The sequence below is a fragment of the Stegodyphus dumicola genome, chromosome 8 (assembly GCF_044657685.1).
Source record: "Stegodyphus dumicola isolate Sdum_Otavi_A_Nest chromosome 8, ASM4465768v1".
Lineage (NCBI taxonomy): Eukaryota > Metazoa > Arthropoda > Arachnida > Araneae > Eresidae > Stegodyphus > Stegodyphus dumicola.
The window spans coordinates 996,870-1,023,581 of NC_140775.1; the positions used below are offsets into that span (position 1 = coordinate 996,870).

The 26,712-nt window shown below is 30.6% G+C and overlaps 1 long non-coding RNA gene across 11 annotated transcripts in view; it reads right to left on the reverse strand.

The window, feature by feature from the left end:
- Nucleotides 1–7,435: 7,435 nt before the first annotated feature.
- The window catches only part of LOC118204754 (uncharacterized), a 49,806-nt gene continuing 30,529 nt past the window's right edge, over nt 7,436–26,712 (reverse strand). For all 11 annotated transcript variants that reach the window (XR_015042437.1, XR_015042439.1, XR_015042438.1 and 8 more), the window contains 2 exons: nt 23,824–23,892; nt 7,436–7,659 (listed from right to left, as the gene is read on the reverse strand). This is a non-coding gene — a long non-coding RNA (uncharacterized LOC118204754). The remainder of the gene's footprint in view (nt 7,660–23,823; nt 23,893–26,712) is intronic.

Below are 26,712 nucleotides of genomic sequence, written 5' to 3' on the forward strand. Positions count from 1 at the left end.
TTTTCCCAAGTCCAAAACATATCAGAGAACCTACATTCATTAGAATTCATATAAAAAAAATTTTCAAAGTCCAAATCATATCAAGAGAACCTACATTCATTAGAATTCATATAAAAAAAAATTTTCAAAGTCCAAATCATATCTCTAAATTTTTCAAAGTCCAAATCTTATCCGAAAACCTCTATGCATTCGGATTCCTAAAAAAAATAAAACGATTTGTTGGCGGCGCCAACAAATCTTCCAGTCAGAGGACGAGTCTCAATAGATCGCAGTATGGTGGCTGCTCTACTACTTACAACACCCAGACCAGTACCTAAGTCGTCTACAGACGATTTGGCGCCTGCACGTCACACCTGCACGGTATGGATTTCGAAGCGGGGACCACGTAGTCTCAGCGGCCCCTTGATTGCTCCGAGTCGAATAGGCCTCGTCGCCAGAGTAGTCTGACCCGTCCGGGACAGATGTACGCTCCGGCTAAAATAGCCCACCGACGCGCAAGGCACAAACGGTATCGTTGCAGTGATTAGGTGGGATTCTGACTTAGAGGCGTTCAGTCATAATCCCACGGATGGTAGCTTCGCACCACTGGTCACTCGACCAGGCACATGTACCAAGTGTCCGAACCTGCGGTTCCTCTCGTACTGAGCAGGATTACTAGCGCAACGACCGGTCATCAGTAGGGTAAAACTAACCTGTCTCACGACGGTCTAAACCCAGCTCACGTTCCCTATTAGTGGGTGAACAATCCAACGCTTTAGAAAATACATAACATTTGTGAAGAAAATATTCATGGGATTTGTTACGACAAAAAAGCTGTGAGCTAGGAAATTATACTCTTATCTGAGGAATATTACTCATGCTAGTTTCAATATGTGAAACAGACATTACAAAAGTTGAGTTTTAAATGTGTACAATGAAATCTATGTAAACTAACATTAAATACAAAATTGCAAGTTCATAATAATCAATATATCATTATATTGTGCATAGTGTGTGAAGAATATTTATACAGAAGAATATATGTTAGTGTGTACTGCTTACTTCACAATAAAAGTTTATGTGTACAGTTAATAACTATACAATAATTTATTGCATATAAACAAATTTATTGAAGTCTCAAATATACATATCTCCTTCGTGGAGGATTGTACACACGCTATTCCTTCGTGGAGGATAGCCAGGTGCAAGGCCTAGTCTACTTATACTCTGCTAATGAATACAAAAATAATAAACTCAATTCATGCGGTCAACTGCTGTAAGTGATAAGAATATTCAACAATAATCATCATGTAATATGTGAGAAATTTGGTGCTTTCAGTAAAGGTGGTATGAAACAAGGTGTTGGTGAACTTGGAAAGTACATATGCAGATAACATAAGTTAAGTATTAGTACATACATTGCACCAGAAATGTACATAACTAGCACACAAAATACAAGCATTAATTTAAAAAAAAAAAATAATGTTCACATACATGACAGATATTATGACACTTCTTTTTTAGGGATCTAAGCTCAGGTTTGGAATTGACAAAAAATATATTAAGAAATAGTTCAAACTGTATATTAAGTAAATTGCATTAGAAGTTTGTGGGGGGTGAGTGGGAATGTAAATAAAAGCAATCAAACTTGAATACATTTTTTCAACACACCTATCATTGATATTTAAAATGCAGCAGTCACTTTAAGATTACAAAACAAGTAAAGAGGTCATCACTCTTAGGAATGTTAATTGAATGAAGATTCGGGTTGCATTGAAATGCATTAAAATGGATATTGAATGCACATAAGTAATATGTTTGATGTAAAAATCGCGTTTACCCCACAGCGACGCAGTCGCAGTGGGGTGATGTCGATCAGTCTATTTAGGCAAAGTCCCCGGTTTGTGTGTTTGGCCCCCCTACTGGTGCGCGCCGAAGGCGCGCACATAGAGGCCCCGCAGGGGCCAAACACGCTAACCGGGGACTTCGCCTAAATAGACTGATCGACATCACCCCACTTGGTAAATACGCCAGTCCAGTTCACAAAATCCTCGTTAGGGCGCTTGGCCAAAAAATTTAAAGTGCAAAAAAATCCGCCGCAGGCAGCAGGCGTTCCGAAAAAAAAAATTTCAAACGCCCAAGTCCCTCACTCCCAAAAAAACGGGGTCACGCGAGGGGGGCGCAAAGCCGCCGCCGGCCGAAAGAAAAAGGGCCACGCAAGGGAGCGAAAAAAATACGCCGCCCAAAGAAGCACCGCCAGCGAACAAGCGCCTGTTCCGCTGACAAAAGCATGGCGGCAGGTATTAGTTCTACTAGTCCCTGCCAAATATGAGCCCAGAGGGGCAAAGTCACACTCTTTACATCAGCAGCGCGAACATCGCCAGCTCCCAGCAGAAAGCAAAAGGAGAGCTGGAGCCTAAATAAACCCTGCCGTAAAGACTGAAATGGGTTTCACTAATCCCCTGCTTCAAATGCAAAAAAAAAGGGGGGAAAATGTGTATGCAGAAAGCTAAAGCATTAATGCAGCCAGCATGCAAAAGTTTTACTGTCCCAACATGCTACCATAACTAAACACTTATAGAATTGTCAATAACATCCTGATAGAAAAATTTATGTACTGTGATTTTACTAGGAAATTTTCAATAACTTTACAAGGAAATTTTGTAATAATTCCTTGACATTAATTGTTTTAGTTCTATAATTTTATTAATTATGATAGCATGTTTTATAGTGGACATTGTACATATTCATGCAAAAAAAAAAAAAAAAAAAAAAAAAAAAAATACTTACCTTATACATAAACACAATTAATTTCAACCCTTAAATGGATTTGTTTGTTTAAAGTTAAATTTATTCAGTATACGAACTTAAAAATTAATCATTTCTGCTAAAAGGGGATAGTAGAATTCAATTTCATGATGACAATTCATTAGGAAATAAAGATTTATACTGATTCTATTTTTATACTATCACACTCAATAAAGCAAGTACTATGAATTACAATTCAATTCACATTTAATATTGGTCAATTAATCACATTGTATGTGATGAGAAAGTCGACAGATGTTATTACGCAAATTTATTATTTTAATGAGCAACTTTGAGTTTACAGAAATTCTTGTCTCTGGATCACTACTTCTGATAAGAAAACAATTGTGATAGAATAGAAACCTGTTTCAGAACTTAAAGAATCAAGATTGCTATGCAAAAAATTAATTCAGAAATGCTCATAATATTCTATAGGTTATTAATTAAATTATTCAGAACTTAAAGAATCAAGATTGCTATGCAAAAAATTAATTCAGAAATGCTCATAATATTCTATAGGTTATTAATTAAATTATTCAGAACTTAAAGAATCAAGATTGCTATGCAAAAAATTAATTCAGAAATGCTCATAATATTCTATAGGTTATTAATTAAATTATTCAGAACTTAAAGAATCAAGATTTCTATGCAAAAAATTGATTAAAAAATGCTCATAATATTCTGTAAGTTACGTGTGGTTTCATGGATCTACATTTAAGGGTTAAAATATAAATAAATGTATACGTCATTTTTTCAAACTAGTTTATTTAAGAATTTCAACTGTCCACTTTCCATTTCATTCACATCTACAAATTAGAAAGAATACATAAACAGTTACTATATCCAAATAAAATTACTTTCTGCAGCTCTGATAAAAAAGAGAATGAAATGTTTTCTACATTATTTACCTTCAGATTTCTGAAACAAATTCAAAAGCGTTAATATATCTAAATAAATTATTTTTTGCAGCTCTCATTCAATCAATCAATAAAAAAGATAATGAATTCTCTTCTAAATTATTTCCCTTCAGATTTCTGAAACAAATTCAAAAGCATATCGCATTATATTAACTTCAATCAATACTTATTAACATTCCAAATAAAAAACAGAGACCTGAAATAAACAATACCCAAAATAAATAACACTGAATTAAACATATAAATAATACTTAACAATTGTCAGAATTTTATTCTGAAATCAAAACTGTGTTATTCACTTCAAAAAGTACCAAATATATTCTCTAAAGGTTAAATGTCATTAAATATACAGAGATAAATTAGTGAAACATACAGTATTAAGAATAAAATGTACAATTACATGCATACAGATTACACATTAATGGGAAAAACACAAGCACCTGCATATAAATATTATGACTCAATGAATTTCACAAAAATTTTAAATCCTTTATGATGCAAATATCTTCATAACATCCCTGAAACATAAATAATGATCACATAAATCGCACACATCATTTAATAATATACCAATTTTCCTCAACACATACTTTAATTTCATAACACGCATAACGGAACTCTCTCCTATACACATACAAAGTACATATATTAAATTAAACACATAAAAAATAATATACATTTGAATAAAATGGATATAGATACGCCTCAGATCCCTGACTAAAATTACGATCCATGAAATACAAGCATACAAAATGGAAATTACATTCTGGAAACAAATGCCAGTTCTTATCAACACACCACTTTCATTTAGTAGTGTGCATACTCTCTGCTGTACAATTTACATGCACAAACTAAATTCAATCTAATAAACCCATCAAACCACAATATTAAAATAATCTGGTAAAAAAAAAAAAAAAAAAAAAAAAACTATATATATATATATAACACAGATATTACACACATCCTTTCATAACAAACAAAAACTAATCTTTTCTCAACACATAAATGAATATCATAATATGCATAAGATTACATTCATTTCATTATATGGGTAAGAGTACTTTCTCTTCTTTGCAGAATTACATAACACCACAGACAACAGCCCTCACACCAAAGTACAAAAACAGAAATTATACACATCATTTCCTAAAAAAACAAATCATACTTTTCTTTTATCAAACACATTCTATTCATAATACGTATAAAAGTACTCTCTCCTATATTACAATCACACAACATCCCTCAAAAAATTTATAAGGAACATAGAAATTAAACACTTCATTTCATTATACGGATAAGAGTACTTTGTCTTCTATGCAGAATTACATAGCCCCACACACAAAGCACGAAAACAGAAATTATACACATCATTTCCTGAAAAACAAATAATACTTTTTTTTAATCACACACATTCTATTCATAATTCGTATAAAAGTACTCTCTCCTATATTACAATCACACAACATCCCTCAAAAAATTAATACGGAACATAGAAATTAAACACTTCATTTCATTACATGGATAAGAGTACTTTGTCTTCTATGGAGAATTACATAACCCCACACACAACAACCCTCTAACGGAACTATGAAAAGAAATTATACACATTTCCTAAAAGCAAATAATACAATAAATAATAAAAGAAAACTTTTATCACACACAATCAATTCATAATTCGTATAAAAGTACTCTCTCCTATACTACAATCACACAACATACCTGAAAAAATTAATACGGAACATAGAAATTAAACACTTCATTTCATTATACGGATAAGAGTACTTTGTCTTCTATGCAGAATTACATAGCCCCACACACAAAGCACAAAAACAGAAATTATACACATCATTTCCTAAAAAACAAATAATATTTTTTTTATCACACACATTCATTTCATAATTCGTATTAAAGTACTTTCTCCTATATTAAAATAACACAACATCCCTCAAACACCAGATACATTTATTCCTATACAGAATACACACACATGCAAAGTGCATATAATGAACACATCACACACACATAAAAAATATCTACAAAACTCATTTTGTAACATTCCTGAAAAAGAAATGTTAACACATGGGAAAAATATTTATACATTTACAAGAAAAAAAAAAAAAAAGAAGGAATTACATTAAAAAAGACACTTATCAATTAAATAATGGAGGAAATCAAATTGCTAAAATATGTTGGGAATAATTGGTCAAAAAATGGAAAGTCAGGCAGCAAGTAATCCACTTTCAACATAACTCTTACTCCTGAAACAATGTACTAACTCAGATGTTTCTTGAAACAAGGAACCTACAATGAACTCTACCTTTTCCCCTGTTGGATAATCAAAATACAAAAATGTCCAATAATATTTCAAAAAGAGCCGCCCATTCTCATTCCCACGAATTGCTGATTTCCTTAGGTTTTCAACAGTTCCTCTACCCTCCTCATTAAATAAAAATACTAATAAAAAATAACAGTCCACAGACAAATGTTTACTTTATTGGATACATTTCAAATTACGCAAATAAGAAGTTTACAGCACTTGCGCCAGAACATATTTTTTTTTAATCCTGAACCTTATCCCTGAACAAACATTAAACACAGAAAATTCCACAAACAACATAAAAAAGAAGGAGGGAAGTAATAGGATGATCAGAGATAAACATCATTAGCCATCTCTTAGAACTTTGTTTATGATTCTTTTCAGATCATGACAGCTCATTATACACATTTCTTTGCCCTACTGGGATATTTATTCTAATTCATTTCCTCTTATTTCCCTTATTATAAACATTCCTAGTCTATTTTTTCAGTTATTTATTTCTAGCTAACATTTCCATCCTAATCAATATGTCTCATAAAAGATACTTTATTACTTACATGTCAAATACAGATGAAAATAAATGTTTCATATTTTCATAAATAGCCCACACTGGGATATTTACTTTACTTCATTTCCTCTTATTGTTCCTATTACAAACATTCCTAGTCTATTTTTTAAGTCATTTATTTCTAGCTAACATTTCCATCCTAATCAATATGTCTCATGAAATATACTTTATTACTTACATGTCAAATACAGATGAAAATAAATATTGAATAGTTTCATTAATATATTTATTTTAATACCTTGTACGATATCTTTTAGACTGTGATTCAAACAAATTAGCTGTTACTCAGATAGATATGGAATTTCATTTTTTTATTATCCTAATAGCAGTTATCAAGTCATTTTTTTATTAGATATGTGCCTATATATAACATTTTTATCATAAGTTTCTGATAAACTATCAATAGGATTGAGGTAGGGTGAGTGAGGAGGAAAATTCATAAAATTTGTGGTGTTCTATAATATACTGAGCCTTTTATTTTGGCCTGTATGATTTGCTTCATTACCATTCAAGGACACAAATCTATCCGAAATAATTTCTGTCATGCTAAATCATAAATTCACACACAGTCATTTCTATAACACTAGAGGATAAATCTGCTAACATTTTCAAAATATTTTCTAAACCACAGATTGCCTACATTTTTCGGAGTCTGAAATATTAAACTCAAACAAATTTCACTTTTCTATTTTTTTAACGTTTTTTAAATCCTACACATATAAATTTCTGCATTACAGATTTCATTAACTGTATTTCCTGCATATATTTAATGCATTGACATAAAAATTAGTATTTAGTCATTAAAAAACAAATAAAAAAAACACAAAAAATAACACAAACACAATATCCATTTATATATATTTTTTTATTTTTAAAGCTTGTTAAAGATGAGTCTTTACAAATATCAATAATAGCAGGCAGGGGAATTCACATAACAAACAATTGGTTTTAAACAAAACTGATCTATTGGATGTCACCATATGTTTACTGAACTATGAATACAGGTCATTTTTCATTACAAAGTGATACACAGAAGCATCTTTCTTCTTTTTCTGACTTTCTTTATTTTCCTAGAATGAATTAAACAAATTAATTAGCATGTGAAACATAAATTTAGGAACAACAAATTAAAAAACAAAAAAAAAAAAAAAAAAAAAAAAAAAAACAGAAAAATAGCATCTGAATTAATTCAAAATAAATGACAAATAATTCAGATCTTAATTTTTTAAAATTTATTTATTTAATTTTATTTTGTAATATTTCGATTCACATGCAATGGACTGCATGGCGATGACAAGAGGGTACAGTTCTCCCTGACACATTACATATCTAGCATTATTTTATGAATGATTTCATTAACAGCAAACCATCATCATGAAGATTTGCAAGAATGTAATGGTAAGGTACTATGCAGAGTGAAATGATATTCAGTGATATAACTCGCTTCTGCTTCACAAATGATTAAGCCATGCAGCAGCAATATTTTATTCTGTACCTTCAAGGCATCCTAACGGCCACTTTCAAACAATACTAATATATCGAAATACTGCAATGAAAACGAACACATGTCAAAAAATTTATGCAAAATTTATTGGTTTATTGTCAACAATTTTTCTAATACTAAATTTTTTTAAATAAAATATTTCAGAAATTATGACATTAATTAGAGGTCACATAAATATTCAATATGAGCCCTGTTCATAAACAATTATAAATTACCACTAGAAACACACAAGTAAACGAGTTGGTTTTTTAATCAAAATGCACAAGTTAACTATTGTTTGCAAATATAACCATAATCTGACATCATAAAATGAAATAGATAGTATTAGAGATTTCTTAATCAGACTCACAAAATGAAATATTCTATAATGATATCTCAAACTAAAACATTTAAAACACAAGTTCTTTATGGAGTGTGTTTCATCAGATTTAAGAAAATAACATGTGATGTAACCGCTATTGTGAAATAGTCACAGCCACATTCTTTATTATTTACTATTAATTTAGTTTTATAATGAGATAAAATGAAAAACCAACAGAGATAGATAACATTGATAATTAATTTACCTTAAAACTGTCGTAACTTTTGCGAAAATAACATGATGTAATTTCTATTGTAAAAGATTGACAGTAATAATGTTAAATAGTGCCTTCTTTACTATATAACCTTCATTTTGTTTACAATTACAAAACTACACATGAATAAACAAAAAATTTTATTTTAACATTTAATTTTCTTTAACATTGTCGTAACATGATGTGTATGTTTCTATAAATACTATTACTGATCTTTAACTATTAGTAACTTATACTATTAGTAACTGAAGAAAATTTCCTTTGAAACACATTTATTATATATATCTATCAATGATATTTTTTTAAAGAAACTTATTTGCACAGGTACACCAATTTCATACTATGTACTTACTGTCACAAAAGAATACATACATTCATCAAACAACTTAGATTTGCATACCTACCAATGTATAAATAGGTAACTAAATGCAATGAATAAACTTCTGAGACATTAATTTATATCTAATCAAGAAAATATACCACAATTATTTAAGTTTCCACAATATATTAGAAAAACTCACACTTGACATGCGACAAAAGCCTAAATAGAAAAAGAAAAATACAGCATTTACTCTCCTCAAATGAATAAAAAAATAAAGTTAATAGCTTGTGCATCCACCTTTTTAAACCTCTACCCAGTAGCAGCTCACGGGTTAGTTCTTTCTTACAATGGAACATAATAGAACATAATACTGGCTACAATAATTAGAAATGGTCTATTTTTTACCATGCATTTAATTAACTGTTCCCTATATTCATGCAGTAATAATTCGAATCTCAAAATTCCATCTAGTAGCTGAGCAATGAGGTATCCTATGTCTAACAATTTTATCTACAATAGCAAAGCTCTGTGGACAAAAAAATCAAACAAAAATTTAGTTATATTAACTCAGGTTGCAAAGAAGAAATTAAAGCCTAAAAAGATGAATTTAAAGGCATTTAAAATTAAGCTATTAAATTTTTATTGCCATTTTGCACAACCTATTTGTGTGAATAAGTATTTTCCTTTATGATATGCTTGACAAAGAAATGCAGAACAAAATTAAAAGTGGATCCAGATTTCTGGATAAAACTATGTGAAATAAGGCCAGACATAAAGAAATTGATCTCAATTAAAATTAAAACACATTACGCATGGTTAAACACATGCGCATAGTGTGTTTACGCATGCATGTTTAACGTCAAATGGACGGTATAAGCTACACTAAAATTATCTTTACTGATTATAAGGCATTTCAATTAATGTTACAGATTGCACTGTTCATTAATCTTCTAATTGGATTCGAGTTATTATTTTGGACAGACAGTTAGGGCAATTTTGTAAAAATTCAGCTTAAACTTTTGATTATGTCAAAAAGAGTTTCCAATTCTGGAGCTGCCAAAGGATGTACAAAGAGAAACCGTGTTTCGATGTCCATAAAAAAAAAGGGGAATTCCTGCAAAAAATGGATAAAGGAAAAAGGCATATCCGCCTCAAATTGATGCGAGGAGTATGGCATTAGATGACACAAGAAAAAAGAAAAAGGAATTCTTTTGATTTTTTGGTGGAAGCATCTTAAACAACTTACATTTAAAGAAATATTTATTAAAGTACACAAACATTAAGCTTTTTCTTTCTTTCTTTCTTTCTTTCTTTCTTTCTTTTTTTTTTTTTGTAAATTTTGATACCCATTACATCATAATTGCTCTTTATTTCATAAATTACGGTTAAATATTTTTATTTATATAATTTCTGCATGCCATCTTACCAGATTTAAATTGATGATCTAAAATCCGGAAAAAACCATAATCCAGAATCGCCGAAGTTCTGACTTTGTACTGTATTCCTATTCACAAACTGATAAATGGTCAATGTAAGATGTAGTGGTGGTACTGAAGTTTTTCAATTTTTATTTACATGGTACGTACTACTGAAAAGGTGAAGAATGCTGATCTATGCTATAGAGAATCTTAAATGATGATGCTAAGTTAAAGCTATAGATTCCATAATCAAATAAAATAATTGCAAAATTTAAAGACCATTAGTCATTTCAAAGCACAGCTTGTCGTTTGGAAAATTAATTCTTCCGATACGCCCAGTTTCGGAAAATATAATAAATGGTAGTACCAGAAATGCAGTGTATAAACAAATGAAATAATTTGCTTAAGGATGAAAAATTTCTCGTTTGCAAGTGTGATTTGACTTCAAGATTGCTGTTTGCTTTTTTACTCTATTCGGTTTCAGACCAAGAACATTCAAAATGTAAAATATAAACTAAAAGATCATTTAGTGTATGTAGATTGGAAACACTAATATCATAGTAAAAATATTATAATATGGAACTCGACGTCTAAATGCATAATACAGTACAAAGTACGAGATGTGGATATCCAAAATCCAGAATGATATCACATTCAGACGTTGAAATCGACAACAATTTTCTTTTTCAATGCTTTACGCATGCATACACATTTAATTTTTTCCCCTGTACATTCCTGATTTTTAATTTCCCTTCGGCACTAAGGAAATACCTTCTTATTGAGGAAACAATAATTTACCAAAAATTTGTGTGATCAATAATTTCGCTCTGTTGCTGCATATCTCCGTAGCAGACATCTCAAACCATAACAAGCAAACATTCCTATTTTTATAAATACTATTAGTTTATACCATTATGAGGACCTGGCAAATCATTATTTATTACATTTTTCTTTCGTCACCAAATGTTTATAAAAATATGACAACTTGACTAATGAATCATGCAGCAATGACCAAACAATGTGTTTTATATTAGCAAAAAAAGTGTTGTAACCTTTTATGTTAAAATTATTACGCCTGGCAGCGATTACAAATTAAAGTCAAATGCGCTAAGAAATATAAACGAGAAAAAATTTATATCCATATGCTAAAAAGATTTTTTTAAATAAGTGCTAAGTTTAATTTAGAGCTATTTTAATTAAGATTATCTGATCTGTTTTTCACATAAACCCAGAACTGGCGCCAGTGCTTGTATGGACGCATGGGGCGGCATAATTTAGGGAAGACACTATTTAGGGAATATAGGGAAGCACCGAGCAAAAAAATTAAAGCATGAAATTATTTTTAGAATTTAGGGAAAGCACTAGGATCCAAAATTTATTTCAAATTCAAACTGTCGAACGAAAACTGAAGTCAGAGTTGACCTCTTTGTAGAGACTCCAGCTATGAATCCTTTTATCACAAAATCTGCCCAACTCCGATTCCAACTCCACAGACCTGTTTTAATTTTATAATTTGCACATGCCATCTTACAAGCTTTAAACTGGTTATCTAATATCCGGAATCGGCGAAGTCCTGGTGAGTCCAGATCTCTGTATAGGACTTTGTACTGTATAGTAATTTTGTATTACTAACATTTATTTTTCTCACTCATCTTCCAAACTGTTTACAAATCAAAAAACAAGAAGATTAAGTATTTATACACAAATTTCCTTTTACGTTTCGTCTCTTAACTGCTGGACAATTTATTTTATTTTTTTAACATGCTAAATATTTTTACTTCTGATGTTGTAAACAAAATATCCTACATATCAAATATTCATGATGATCCTCATAAGTTGCTTAACATTATATTCATTTCAGATACTAAGTTAAATTAACATTTCAAACAGCTGATACATGATTCTTCATAACTAACTTTAGACTAATATAAGGATCTTTCGTGAAAAGAAATAATGAACACTGTTGTTTATCCATGTAACAGAGAACCTCGCGAAATAACTACATGGGAAATGATAAATTAATTTGGAAAGGGAATTTTTATTTATATAAAGGTCATTTAAATGAAAGAGGCATTGCTGAAAGAATTCTATTTGAAGAGAAAGATGAGTGTGTATGCCCCTACAGAGTACATGCGATCATCAAATCCCACAAGATGTGTGTGTGATAGTGTTGGAGTACGTTAAAAGGCATGGTTTGCATCATGGATGCCTCCAAACATTGACAACGCGCAATCGTACAATTTTTAATCAGCGGCAAACATGAGCGGTTCTGAAATCTATCATCGAATGCAAATGTGTGTAGCATGGATTGTATGAAATGCAGGTCAGTATTCTGGTGGTGCAGGAAGTTTCGTAGTCAAAGAGTCAGTATGGGCAACAGGCTACGACCTAGTCAAGCACACGTGATGATTGTGCAGGAAGAAGTTGCAGATGTGGACCATCTCGCTAAAATGAATCAGCGAATCACCACTCGAGAAATAGCAAAGGAAATATCTATAAACATAGAAAGAGAGCAAGAAGCACTTTGATTCAGCTAGTAAAGTCATGTTAACGCGCTTCTCTGACATTGACAGCCCATTACTGAGTGAGTAGCTACTTTCATGCGCAACTGTCAATGCTGCCACATACTGTCCCACATTGTAGAAACTGAGACAGAATATCAAGAACTGCCAACATGGCATGCTGTCATGTGGGTTAGCCTCTTGCATGATAATGCTCATCAAAATGTGGCAGTGGCATGTCAAACATTGTCACAGCAATTCTATTGGGAGGTTCTTGAACATCCTGCTGACAGTTCAGACCTCTTGCCATGTAACCACATCATTGGTGATTTGTTGACGATAATGAAGTCTAAGCTGCCATAAAAAATTGGTTCCATAGCCCACCACGGAGCTTCTTGTCCAGGTTGTTCATCGCCTCATTCACTGATGGGACACTTGTTTCAACAAGGTGACATTGTCTAGCCTATCTGTTAGGTCTGTATTATTTCTTTTGTATACTAATTGATAATAATATCAATAAAACATTTCTCAAACCGACTGTAGTGCCACTTTCATTTGAATGACCTTTATATAATTCTTTCTCTTGGAGAGCAACAGCAGCAAATAAAGTAGTTCCTTTTCAGTAATGTTTTGAAAGTTATAATCTTGTTTTGTTTCCTATGAGGAAATAGAACATCTGTACTGTAACATCTCCATTCTTTTTTCCACATTAAATTTATTTTATCTTTGCTCATTTTTGTATTAAAATTTTTTTTCCATCATTTATGAAGTGTATTGTATGTAAGTCAACAACAACTGAATTAGTTTCTATTATATCATTTATCAGAAAACAAAAGAAAGAGCCACAACCTGCAGAATATACAATTGAAAGAATTTGCCTGTCAAGAAAACATTTTCACAACACTAAGGAAATTTTCCTGTATTTTTCTATGCTGTGCATCATTATTCTGGTAAATGGTCCGATATTGAGCAGAGAATCCAGTGAAGTCCCAGTAGAACATGTTCAAGAATTGCAGACTGCTAACAGTCACAAACATTTACAACAATAAATCGTCTCTGTTGTAGATGATTTCAGACAGAATTTTAAAGATTGCTCATTTAATGGCAAAATTTTGGTACTTTATATTAAGTCTGCACAAAGATGTTTCAGCAAAGCTATGGATAATATCCATTCAATGTCAATTTAAAAGTTGACGTTAATGGATGTTATGTAAATTTAGCATTGCCATACTGAAAATTAGCATTTTTAGCATAAGGCCAGAAGCAAATTAAAAATGCAAAATGAAAACTGAAATAGCATGCTGAAAACACCGAGGTCATAGAAGAAATTCTAAATATTATAGAATAATGCATATTCATCATGATCCTGATAACATACCACACATTAGCAGAATAACTAAAGCTGGTCAACACTAGAAGATCATCCCAAGTTCAATCATTAGGAAATGAGAAGGCCCACCAGTGGTCGAGCGAAAAAGCTGATGAAAAGTACACTTACATGAAGTTTTAATGGTTTTCCTATGTGTAATTGGGGACAATTCTGAAATAATCCATGGACTAATATAAGGATTTTTTAAGAAAGGAAATATTACAAATTGTTGTGTATCCACTTAACAGAGATCAGATTAGCTACCTATACGAAATAAGTTTGCAATGATAAATAATGAGTTTGTAAATGCATTGCGAGGAAATTTATATTTATAAAATTTTTCTCACAGAATTTTCAGGTCATCTAAATCTGTCAACAAACTACATCTTTTTTAGTTATTTTTTCAACTTTATGTTTGCGTTTGTGTTAGTCAAATTTGTGTTTGGGCATGGAAATGTAAAATGTATTTTTTTTGTAATTTCTCTCTTTTGATGTTTCTTTTTAAACATGTGTGAAATGAAATGTGTCTGAACAAATTCATTTAACAAAGATACTGAAAAAGCTAAAAAGTTAAGATAAAAATTCACAAGTGCTTAACCATTATACAATGAAATTTATAAAAATACAGCAGCTAAAAGCAAATAACCAAATATAACTATATTTCTGTAAAAAAGTTGCAGGACACAGAAAACAAAATGCTGGACAAGAAATATCAGAGGATGGGTTGACATTTCTGGTTATATTGATGGTCAATAGATTAATGTAACAATTAATCACAAGCCATTCGATAAAACCAATAATAAAGAATGGAACAAAGGTTAAAAAGTTATAGAATAAAGCCTTAGAAATGGATTTTAAACTTGATGGCATGGCCAGCTGGAGAACATGGCCTGGTTAGCTACAAAGTGACATAACAAAGGTCTTTCCATGATTTTCTTTCCTTCAGATTTGAATACGGGCATTTTGCTCAATGCAATAATGCATGATAATTAAATGCCCAGAGGATTATGAAAAAAAAAAATATATATTAACAAAAAGGTGGTTTATTCATTTGCAAATAGGATTAAAATTTGCAAATTCATTACAATAACAGATATTAGTTTAAGAAATATTCGTGAAATTCTGGAGAACAGTTTCTCACTCAAGATGTTAAAAGAATCATAGAATCTTACAAAACTGAAGTAAAAGATAAAATACTTTCTAATTGCACTAGATGAGGTAATATAATGAATCAGGTAATTTTGTATCACTATTTCCGAGACTGAATCAGACAAAGCTTAAATGGTATAACCAGTACATGAATTTTTAAGCAGTATCATGATGCTCCTTCAACAGGACAGTATGGTTCTGAAGAACATAATACAAAATTTCAGAAAAAGAAAAAGAGAAAAAGTATTATTTATAAGTAAAGTGCAAATACATTACAGACTAAACGTGTGGGTCTAACTGCTACAAACATTCAATTTACTCTACCAATATATGGTCAATGCCTTAAAATACTTGCTATTTATTTATTTGGTTCACTACCTGAAAGCAACTATAAGAAAAAAAAAAAAATAAATTTGAAGATTGGAACACAAAATGGATGAAGCTTTCCCCTTTACCCACTTTATCAAGGAGTTTATATGTGCAGTCATTAAATATTCCCATTGATATTGAATTTAGCGGATCCGCAATTTGGAACACTTAAGAAAATATATTTGTTATTAGGGGCCGAACGGTTCTTTCAGATTTTAAAAGAAGGAAAACTTCAATTAGAAAATCAACCGTTGATATACCAAGAAACAGTTTTTGGATATATCACGACTGGTGCATGGAAGAGCAACTCAGAAGTAAATTATTGTGGTTTAGTTCTAAATAATGAAGAAATAGTTGAAGAAAATTTGCAAAGATTTTGGGAAGTTGAATCCATTGAATATATCGAGGATGCTTTGAATGAAGATGAAAAATACTGTGAGAAACATTTTAAGCGTACTCAGTATAGATAAAATGATGGAAGATATGTAGTTCAGTTACCCATTAGGGAAGGTGTATTACTTCAATGATTCGTCACTAGTGTTAGCATGGATTAAAAAGGAACCTTATCAACTAAAGACATTTGTTGCTAATAGAGTATCTGTTATTAGCAGAATGACTGTTGTTCATGAGTGGTACCATGTTAGCACTCACAATAATCCAGCTGATTTGATATCACATGGAGCTGAACCTACAGATCTTCTTCATAATGATTTATGGCGGTATGGACCAACATTTTTTAATAAGGAGAGTTTCTTGACTAAGCCTTGTGAAATAATTTTATCTGATATAGCTGAGGTGGAATATGTGAAAGAAATCAAGAATTATGACTTAGTTAATCTAAATGTGATTTCCAATTCCCTTGTTTTAGACCATATTATGTTTTAGATATATCATTAGTAATAACTATATTCGTATTGTTCATGTGATAAGTTTTGTATGTAGATTTATAGCCAATTGTAGGGGAAAAAATTAATAGGTTCTCTAACTGTTAAAGAATTGAATGACGCTGAGAAAATCATGATCAGGTATGTACAATTACAACATTTTAGCAAGGCTATTCTATCCTTAAAAAATAAAAATCGTGTTTCTTCCAAGAGTAGGTTAAAATTTTTATGTCCATTTCTAGATAATGATTGACAGACGAGAATCGAAAGGAAAGTTTGTTTTTTGAGAATTATGAGTGTATCCTTTTAGAATAGTGACGGCTTTAGAATAATGACGCTTTTAGATATGTAGAACAATGATGCTAAGTAATTACAAGTGTTATTGATGTTGTAATGATTTAGATATTGTTCCTTTTTTGTGTGAAATGTCAAACAAAGTAATTTGAGCAAAATAGTGTCAATTTTAGATGAGTTTTTGAAACCAAATTGAATAGTCTACCAAAGCGGTGGACCAGAAGTGAAGAACGTGGATCATAAAGGTAAGCAACCTTTCTTCATTTGCTTATCCAAAATTTTGATTGATCTGTTTTTTACTGAATTGTAATGATATATTTAATGGTGCCCAAAAAGGGACCGCCGAAGTAAACTATATTGAAGTGAAAGATTTAGGAATGTTTGAAAAATATCTCCTTTTGATTTCAGAAGTTTATGTATGATTTGAGAATACTGATTTGTAATTTGAAATATTTTCTATCTTAAATATTTAAACATGTCTAATAAAATAGAAGAATTAAAGAAAAGGTGAACTGTTGTTTGGAGTATAACAACAAAGTTGATAAATAATTGTAAAAAATACCTCAAGAAACAGAACATGATTTGTGTATTCTTAATGAAAATATTTATTTATCATATTCAAAACATAACAGCCTAAAAGAATTATCTAAACAAATATAAGAATTATTTGAAGCAACTGAATATGAATTGGAATTTTAAACTTGTGAAGTTCATTCTGAGAAAATAATTTCTACGAAATCAAAACCAACATTTATGTTAAAAGAGAAAAGGAAACCTGAAATTCCTGTTTCAAATACAATTTTATAATATTGTGAATGATATTTCAAATTTTTCTGTTTCTCATTCAAAAATTTAATTGCCCAAATTATCGACTAATAAATTTAATGGCGATTCTTTTAATTGGTTATCATTTTGGAACCAGTTTGCCAATGGGATACATCAGAATAGTGATTTAACAGATACAGACAAATTTCTATTTTTATCAGGTGCTGCTTGTAATGCTGTTAGTGGTTTTGCCATTATCAAGTGAAAATTATTTTGACACAATCGAGTTACTTAACCCCTTAACTGCCGCGGGCGTATATATACGCCTTGCTCAGCCAATGCGTTAACTTTGCGAATAATTTTAGGTGTAGCAGCGCAAAGCAAATGATAGCAGTTTGGAAGGACGTATATATACGCCTGGCGCAGTCAACGCATCGGCTGAGCAAGGCGTATATATACGCCCGCGGCAGTTAAGGGGTTAAAACACGCTTTGGTCGAACAGATTTAATTATAAATGCACATATGGGAAAACTGTTACATTTAGAACCTGTTAGGAATGCTAACAACATATTTGCATTACATAAGTTATATGATGATATAGAAATACAGATAAGAAGTTTGAAGTCACTTAATGTCACTTCTGGCACATATGGCACGTTATTGACATCAGTTTTATTAAAACTAATTCTGAATGAATTGAATCTCGCTTTCCAAAGAAAAGGGAAATCTAAAGATAATTTTGATGTAAGCAAATTATTAGAGTTCTTAAAAACAAAAATTGAATGCCGCGAATCTATGCTACAAATTCAAGATAAAATAAACAACCATACTTCGAGAGCCACTTTCCTAAAGAAAAAATAAAAAATAAAATTTCTTTTCAAACAGCTGCTGTGTTAAAGATTTCAATTAAGAGTTTTTTCAATTAACAGCTGCCTATTTTGTAAGGATTCAGAAAAAGAAAAACATACTTCCAATGTTTGCCCGAAGTCTGTAGCAGACAGAAAGGCGTCAATTCGAAAATTTGGAATATGTTACTTATGCCTTAGAAGCGGTAACCATTTGATGAAAAATTGCTTTTCGAACATACAGTGTGATTCATGTGATTGGAAACACAATATCTTAATCTGTAACAGAAATGGTTTAGATCAGAAAAAATCAAATAAGAAGGATGTCAATTTAACAAACAAAACATGTTTAGTTAAAGTTTTATTACAAAATTTAGTAGTAAAAGTGCGTGGAAATGGTCCAGAAAAATATTGCCGGTTTTTAACTGATTCTGGGAGTTAACGAAGCTATGTATCTGAATTTTTAGCTAATGCTATGCAGTACGAATGTATTAACGAAAGCAGTGTGATTCATAGCCTGTTCAGAGGAACCAAAGTGGTTAAAACTCATAAACAGTTCATTGTACGCTTAAGTAGTATTACAAACGATTATCAATGTAATTTTAAAGCTTTTGATCAAGTGAAAATTTGTTATGATATTCCACAATTTAACATCAAGCCTTATTTAAATTAGTTAAAAACCCATAACACATTTTTGAATGATGTTGAAGGTAGGCATAAAAAATTGTTGTTCGAGCATTCTCCTTCTGAAATTCATATCTTCATAGGTGCGGACATAGCGGGAAAATTGTTTACAGGGAAAATAAAGTTAGAATGTGGTTAAGTTTGCACCGAAAATTATTTAGGCTGGAGTATCATGGGGAAAATTCCTATAGAAATGGAAAATAAATATGATTATTCTTATGCATTTTCTATGCTAGTATCAGATAGTAAAATTTCTGATTTATGGAAACTTGATACTCTTGGAATATTAGATCCTTCAGAAAGTCAAACTAAAAGGGGATTAGTGGAAAAAAAAAAAAAAAAAAAAAAAAAAAAAAAAAAAAAAAAAAAAACAATGACACATTTTCTTTCTAATGTGAAAAGAGATGAAGAAGGAAGGTTTCAAGTTTGTTTACCTTGGATAGAAAATCCTTCCCCACTACCAAACTATCGGGAAATAACAGAAAAAATATTAAAGATCACTGTAAAGAATTTAAAAAATGGTTTTTTTTTTTTATAAGATTATGAGGCAATTTTTAAATCTTGGGAAGATGAGAAAATAATAGAGATTGTTTCTGAGGCCGAAGTTAATAACCCATCTCATTATTTACCTCACCGTGCTGTTATTCGAATGAATTCCACCACAACAAAAATAAGACCGGTTTTTAATGGATCCGTAAGAACTATGATGCCTCTTAATTTTTGGCAAGTGCTAAATTTGAATTACAAGAGTGGGCATATAACTATCCTTGAAATGAAAGGGATGCCTTTGTTGTTGAATCCATCACAGAACAGTCGAAGCTTGATAAATTAAATGAGAATGAGTTTTTAGATGACCCTTGCAAAGCTAAAACGGTCAACATTTTGAGACTTCTTTTGGATTAGCATGATGACACATTAAGTCATGATATTAAGGGATTAAATCAATTGAAAAATAAACCTGTTACTAAAAGAACAATTTTGTCTGAAATTCATAAAAGTTTTGACCCTATTGGATTCACCTGCCCTATAATTTTAATTCCTAAAATTCTGTTACAAAACTGCTGGGAATTAAGAGTAACTTGGGATGAAGCACTTCCTGAAGAAATTCAAAGGAAACACAGTCAAAAGTCATTAATTCAGACACCCATAATCCGGAATGATCTATAATCCGGACCTCAAAGCTACAAACCTGTTGACGCATGTGCGTAAGACCTTTACGGCTGCGAATATGCGTGTGCGCATGCGCATTTAATGTATAACGGACGGTATAAGCTAAGCTAAAATTATCTAATTCAGTTAAGTTTGCAGATTGCGTTGTTCCTAAATCTTCGAATTGGATCCGGCTTATTATTTTTTGCAGACTGTTACAGCAATTTTATAAAAGTAAGCTTGAACTTTCAATTATGTCAAATAGAATTTTCGATATATATTTAATAATATGTAAAGGATCCACAAAGAGAAAGTATGTTTCGAAGTACATTAAACAAAAAGTGGAATTGCTGCAAAAAATGGATAAAGGCATAATCCTTCTTTTCTCTAACCATTCCGAAATCTGTTTATCAATTTCATGCTGATCTGCGGCGGGCAGGCGGGTGGGTGGGGGAAATGACACGGCGCGCAATGAGTTGGAAGTTGATCTGTCAGCACTATCCTTATCTTCAGGGCAGATGTTTTTCTTTTATTTGGCTTATAATTCCTTACTAAATGTAGTATTTCATCTCGATACACTCCATCTTTGATATGATTTAAATCAAATTTCTCGTCATTATAATTTGCTTCTGATAGTGAAGAAAGTGACACAGAGGTTATTGAAAACGAAAAAATTTCGATTGACAAAATTAGTCGGTATTCTCAACACAGCAATTATAAGACTTGAACATCGGAACTTTGTAACTGAAGAAAAAATTATGTCTGTTTATAGAATTAAAGAGAAAGTATTATCGCATAAAACAAAGCAACTTAAACAACTTACAATGAAAGAAATGTTTAATAAAGTAAACAAATAAATATCAAGCTTTTTTTTTTTTTTTTTGGTAAATTTTGATACCATTTAGATCATAATTGTTCTTTATTTCATTAATTACGGTTTCATATTTTTAATTTTATAATTTCTGCATGCCATCTTACCAGATTTATACTGATGATCTATAATCTGGAAAAATCGATAATCCGGAATCGCCAAAGTCCCGACGAGTTCGGATTAATGACTTTTGACTGTACATGAAATAGAAAAATGATGCAAATCGTTTAACAAAAATAAAAATTTCCCAACAGATGATGCTTAATATTGATTCTGAATTGAAATTATACTTTCATATATTTTGTGATGGATCCCGAATGGCATCTGCAACTTGCGTTTATTTAAGAAATGAAAATGAAACTAAAGTTTTTTGTCATTTTGTTCAAGCACGATCTAGAGTTGCTCTTCTACAACCCACAACAATTTGTAAACTAGAATTATTAGCTTGTGTCGTTGGTGCAAGATTCATGAAATCTATAAAACAAGATTTGACAGAAGAAAATATACCTATGCTTTATTGGACAGATTCAAGGAACACATTGTACTGGATTAAGAATGAAGAAAATTTGGGTGCATTTGCTATGAACAGAGTAAAAGAAATACGAGTCCTTACTAATCCCGATACATGGAATTATGTTCCTGGAAACTTGAATCCTGCAGATATTCCATCAAGAGAATGTTCTGTTGAAACTATTAAAGCCAAAAGATGGCATGAAGGTCCAGCATGGTTGCAGCTGAATCCAGACTCTTGGCCTACTTGTGATATTTCTCCTGACAAAGATATGATTGATTGAGAAATAAGAAAAACAGTTGTATCCTTCTTAACAAATGTAGATGAAGGATTTTCGCATTTCTTACGAATTTCTTCTTTTGAGAAAATAATTAGAGTTACAGCCTGTATAAAAAGGAGTATTGATAACTGCAGTTTTAGGTAATGCCTCACTGAAATATGAAGAACTCTCTAAGATCCTCTGTGAATGCGAAAATATCTTAAATTGCAAACCATTAACTGATGTTTCTGAGGATTTGGAACTGAAACCCTTGACACCTGCAATGTTTTTTCATGATCTCAAAGAAAGTGGCATTTCAGATCTAGACATCATTGATGCCAAATACTTACAAAAAAGGTATGCATATCAGATGAAGGTCAGAAAAGATCTAAGAAAACGGTTCAAAACTGGAAAATTTTGGACTGTTGTCACACACATTGAAGGTATTCTCAATTGCCGTGAAATTTTACCTTTATAAACAGATGCAAATGACTTTTAATCCTTAATGCTGGGCCATTTTTTTAATTTGACGTTCCATTACTTCATATCCTGAAACCGGATTTGTTTCATCTTACAGATAATAGACTTTCTAAATGGCAGATTATTACTAGGTTCTTTCAAGATATTTAGAAATGTTGGCAAACTGATTACTTGAATCATCTCCAACAATGCACCAAATGGTTTATTAATAAAGAAAATTTAAAAGCAGGTTTGCTAGTTGTGTTAAAGGAAAATATTCTTCCCCCATTTCAATGGTCTTTAGCTAGAATTCTGGATGTTTTACCTGGTAAAGATAATAACAACAGAGTTGTTAAAGTGAAAACATCAAAAGGTGTGTATATTCGATGTATTAGTAAATGTAAATTTATTCTTAAAATGTAAATATTATTTGATATTATATTCATGATGAAATTACCTATTAGCTTTCATATTTGTACTGTAGAATTAGTTGTTCTTGAATTATTAAATTGTATGTGTGTTTATAATTTACATATTGAAATTTGGAATTTCAATGGGCGGTTGCATGTTAAGTTAGAATACAGCCCCACGTATTGGATATAGTGAAAAACTGGCTCTTGGCAATCTGGATTCAGCAACATGCCATAGCATGTATTAGATCTGAATGTAGTTAATTACTGTCAATAAATTTGTTCTTTTGCTATAATCATCACTTTGATTACATGCCATTTTCGTCCTGTTTGATTTATCAAATATCATAAGCACAAATATGTTCAGTGATTGTTAAACCAAATAATAATATAGGGTTTCGGTACTGAGATTTTACCAGAAAGACTCAATATATTACATATCTGCACGTTATTAACTTTAAAAAAATTTTGCTATTAAATTTTGTAAATGCATAGAATTGATTTAGTCAAATAAATTTAAAAATAGAAAAGAGAAAATTTTCATAATGGATTGGAAGATTTTATTTTTCTAAAAAAAAAAAAAAAAAAAAAAAAAAAAAATAACAAGATAATAATTTTGAAGAGCAATTCTATCTGATCTTTAGAACATTACTGCAGAAAATAATCAGAGAACGATACAAATCAAGATCATGTTTCCATTCATGATGCATAAATTTCACAATTTAGGGATCGGACATTACAGATTTGATAATAGTGATGATTCTGAAGGAGGAAACACGAATTTTTATTTCTAAATTCTGAGAGAACAATGCAAACAAAAGGAATAATGAACATTTTAACAATTTATCACCTTTATAAGAAGAAACCAGAGAGGAAAATAATAGAATTAAACATACCATACATATTGTCCCAAATCCTGATCTTCACAAAAAGATATTGATTTAGAATATTTTCTTCTCATACAACTACATAATCAAAAAGGAACACATTAATACATCATGATAAACTGATTAGCATACAGAATATTTAATTAGAAGCATCAGCTTTTTTAAACTACAATTAAACATCTATATGCACTTTCTTGAATTTAGAATATATGTAAAATTTAGCAAAGTTCAGGTTTTGTAATAGGTGAATGCCTATCAATCACTAATCTTATTTGCATATTTTTGTTTTGCCTTTTCAAACAGATTTAATATCATTCTATAAATACACATATTAAAAAAATATTACATATTCTATCATGACTACATTTATCACTTTTGATGCTAGTAATTTCAAGGAATATCAAAATTATTTCCTATCTATGAGAATTGAATAAACTGATTAAACATCTTATAACCTACATACTATAAGGCAATATTAAGTAAAGCTTTCTTTAAGTAGATCAAATTAAGCTTTTTCTAATCACATAAATCCCATTTTTACACCATTTCCTATTTAGTCATGCGTTCATCTTCAAGAATTTTTATTTTTAGTACAAATATATTATGATTTTAGGACAATTCACTGCATGGGAAAATTCTGGCACAAATGCAGAACAGATATTAACTTATGTACATTGTGATGTAAAATGAAAACTTGTTATCATTCAAATGTAAATTTTTTTTTTTTTAAAATTTTAATTTTGCTATCTGTTTTGTAAAAGTTAAGTCTTCTTATATTGTGTATGATAAATTTTAACCACACATTAACAGGTGATAAGGATTTGAAGTAAAAAATAGCATAGTGAATTTAAATAGTTAAAAGTTACTCTCCAGGTAATGTTATAAAATTTAATGAAAATTAAGGTTAAAACATTAAATATAGTTTCGAAATGGGGCATTGTTGAGGTCTAGTGTATTTAAGTGATTATCATGTAATATTTTGGTTAGCAGGTAGTTGTTAAAATTTTTGCACATTTTCACATACACTGGCATACATTATTATGTTGGAGAACACAGATGAGAAACTGAGTTCAAAAGAAACAAAAATTTATAAAGTTTTTTGTAAAGGGCCAGCGCAATGTACAAATGTTACATGCTTGTTTGCTAAACTATCTTTAATTCAATATGCCTGGAAGATGAGATTGAAATAAACTCAGATGAACCAAATATCGGTTCAAAAAAATTTTTAACTTTTGAAAAAATTTTAATTTTGGCTTAGATATTTAACTTCATGATTGTAAAAGTTGAATCAAGTTTTAGTTGATAAAATACTTTAATTTGGGTGGGAGAGAATGTAGATAAAGTTACGTTAATTACAGAATTATTTATAATTTCAGCCCTTACTATAATTCCTCCTTTTTAACTTCCTCACAAAAATGCACATTTGTAATAAGTATTTAAACTGAAGTTTTGAAGTTTTGAAATAAGTACTTAAATTGAAGTTTTGTTGTATTTGAAGTTTTGATTATTTGCTGTTGTGGTTTCTCGCTGCCGACACTTTAACTTTTATGCTCCTGTAGAGTTAATGATCCAACTTCTAGTAATATCTAATTATGTAGTACTTGACTACTGTTGAATGTTGGATTTAATATAAACTGTTCTTTTTTATTCTCCATCCACATGAGTTGTGGAAATTTTAGCAGAAGAGACTGCCCTTGTATTCTAAATTCTGTTCAAATACACAGGATATTGTTAACCTTCTACAGACATTCTTTAAACTTCTTCAGACATAACGATAATTCGCTTCCTGTCTATTACAGTTATTACACTAAGTAGCATTATCAAATTAAATGTAAACTTACAATATTTTACAAATGTACATATTGTATAGTACATATATACATATTGTATAGTAATGTTTATGTTCATTTTCTAAAACTTTTTCTCTACAAAAGGCATTTCAAACACTGAATGTTTGTATGTTTCTCACTAAATCATTCTGAAGTGCATAAAATTAATCTATATCATAATATTCTAGCACAAACTCAAAATAAAATGTGTTATATATTATCTGTACTCATCAATGCTGCTTTATGTTTCCATCATAATTTTTTAAATGATCAGATCGAAATCAATTGCTTAAAGCAGAAGTTGAAGCTTTCAGATGTAAGTAAAATATAATTAATTACTCCATCTAATTAATTCATATCGATCCCGGAAGACAATAAAAATCTAAACATTCTTGCATAACTATAATTATGCTGTTCAGAACAATTTATTATAACAAGAAAATTGAAGGATAGTTTCAAATTAAAATTACTACTTTATCCTACCCTTCTTTATATTTTATATATAAAACAATAAACAAAATAAATTAATAATTAAAATTAAGTAGCAAATAACTTACACTAGTTGTAAGCAATATGCCACTCAGCCATAACAATGTCCGGATTCTGATGCCAAGTGTCATCATTCCTGTGCCTATTTAGCACAATATTACATACACACACACACACACATATATATATATATATACATACATACAGTACGAAGCCCAAGATCTGGACATTATCCAGAATGATGTAAAATCTGGACCTCAAAGCCAGCACCAACGTTTTATTTATTCATTAGCATGTGTGTATGCTTTACGCATGCACATTTGATTTCCTCTCCCCCTGGTAAAATAAAAAATGTGGAGTCCTGATTAATTTCACTTTGGCTTTATATAAAATACCTCAATATTTAAGAAAAAATTATTTTGTTATAAATTTGTACGATCAGTAAATTGGCTCCGTAACTGAGCATCTGATTTGGAATACATCTCAACCCCTAACATTCTACATACATGCATCATTGATTTTACTACACCTATCAATATTTTATATCACTGATACCAAACTGATGAATCATTATTTATTA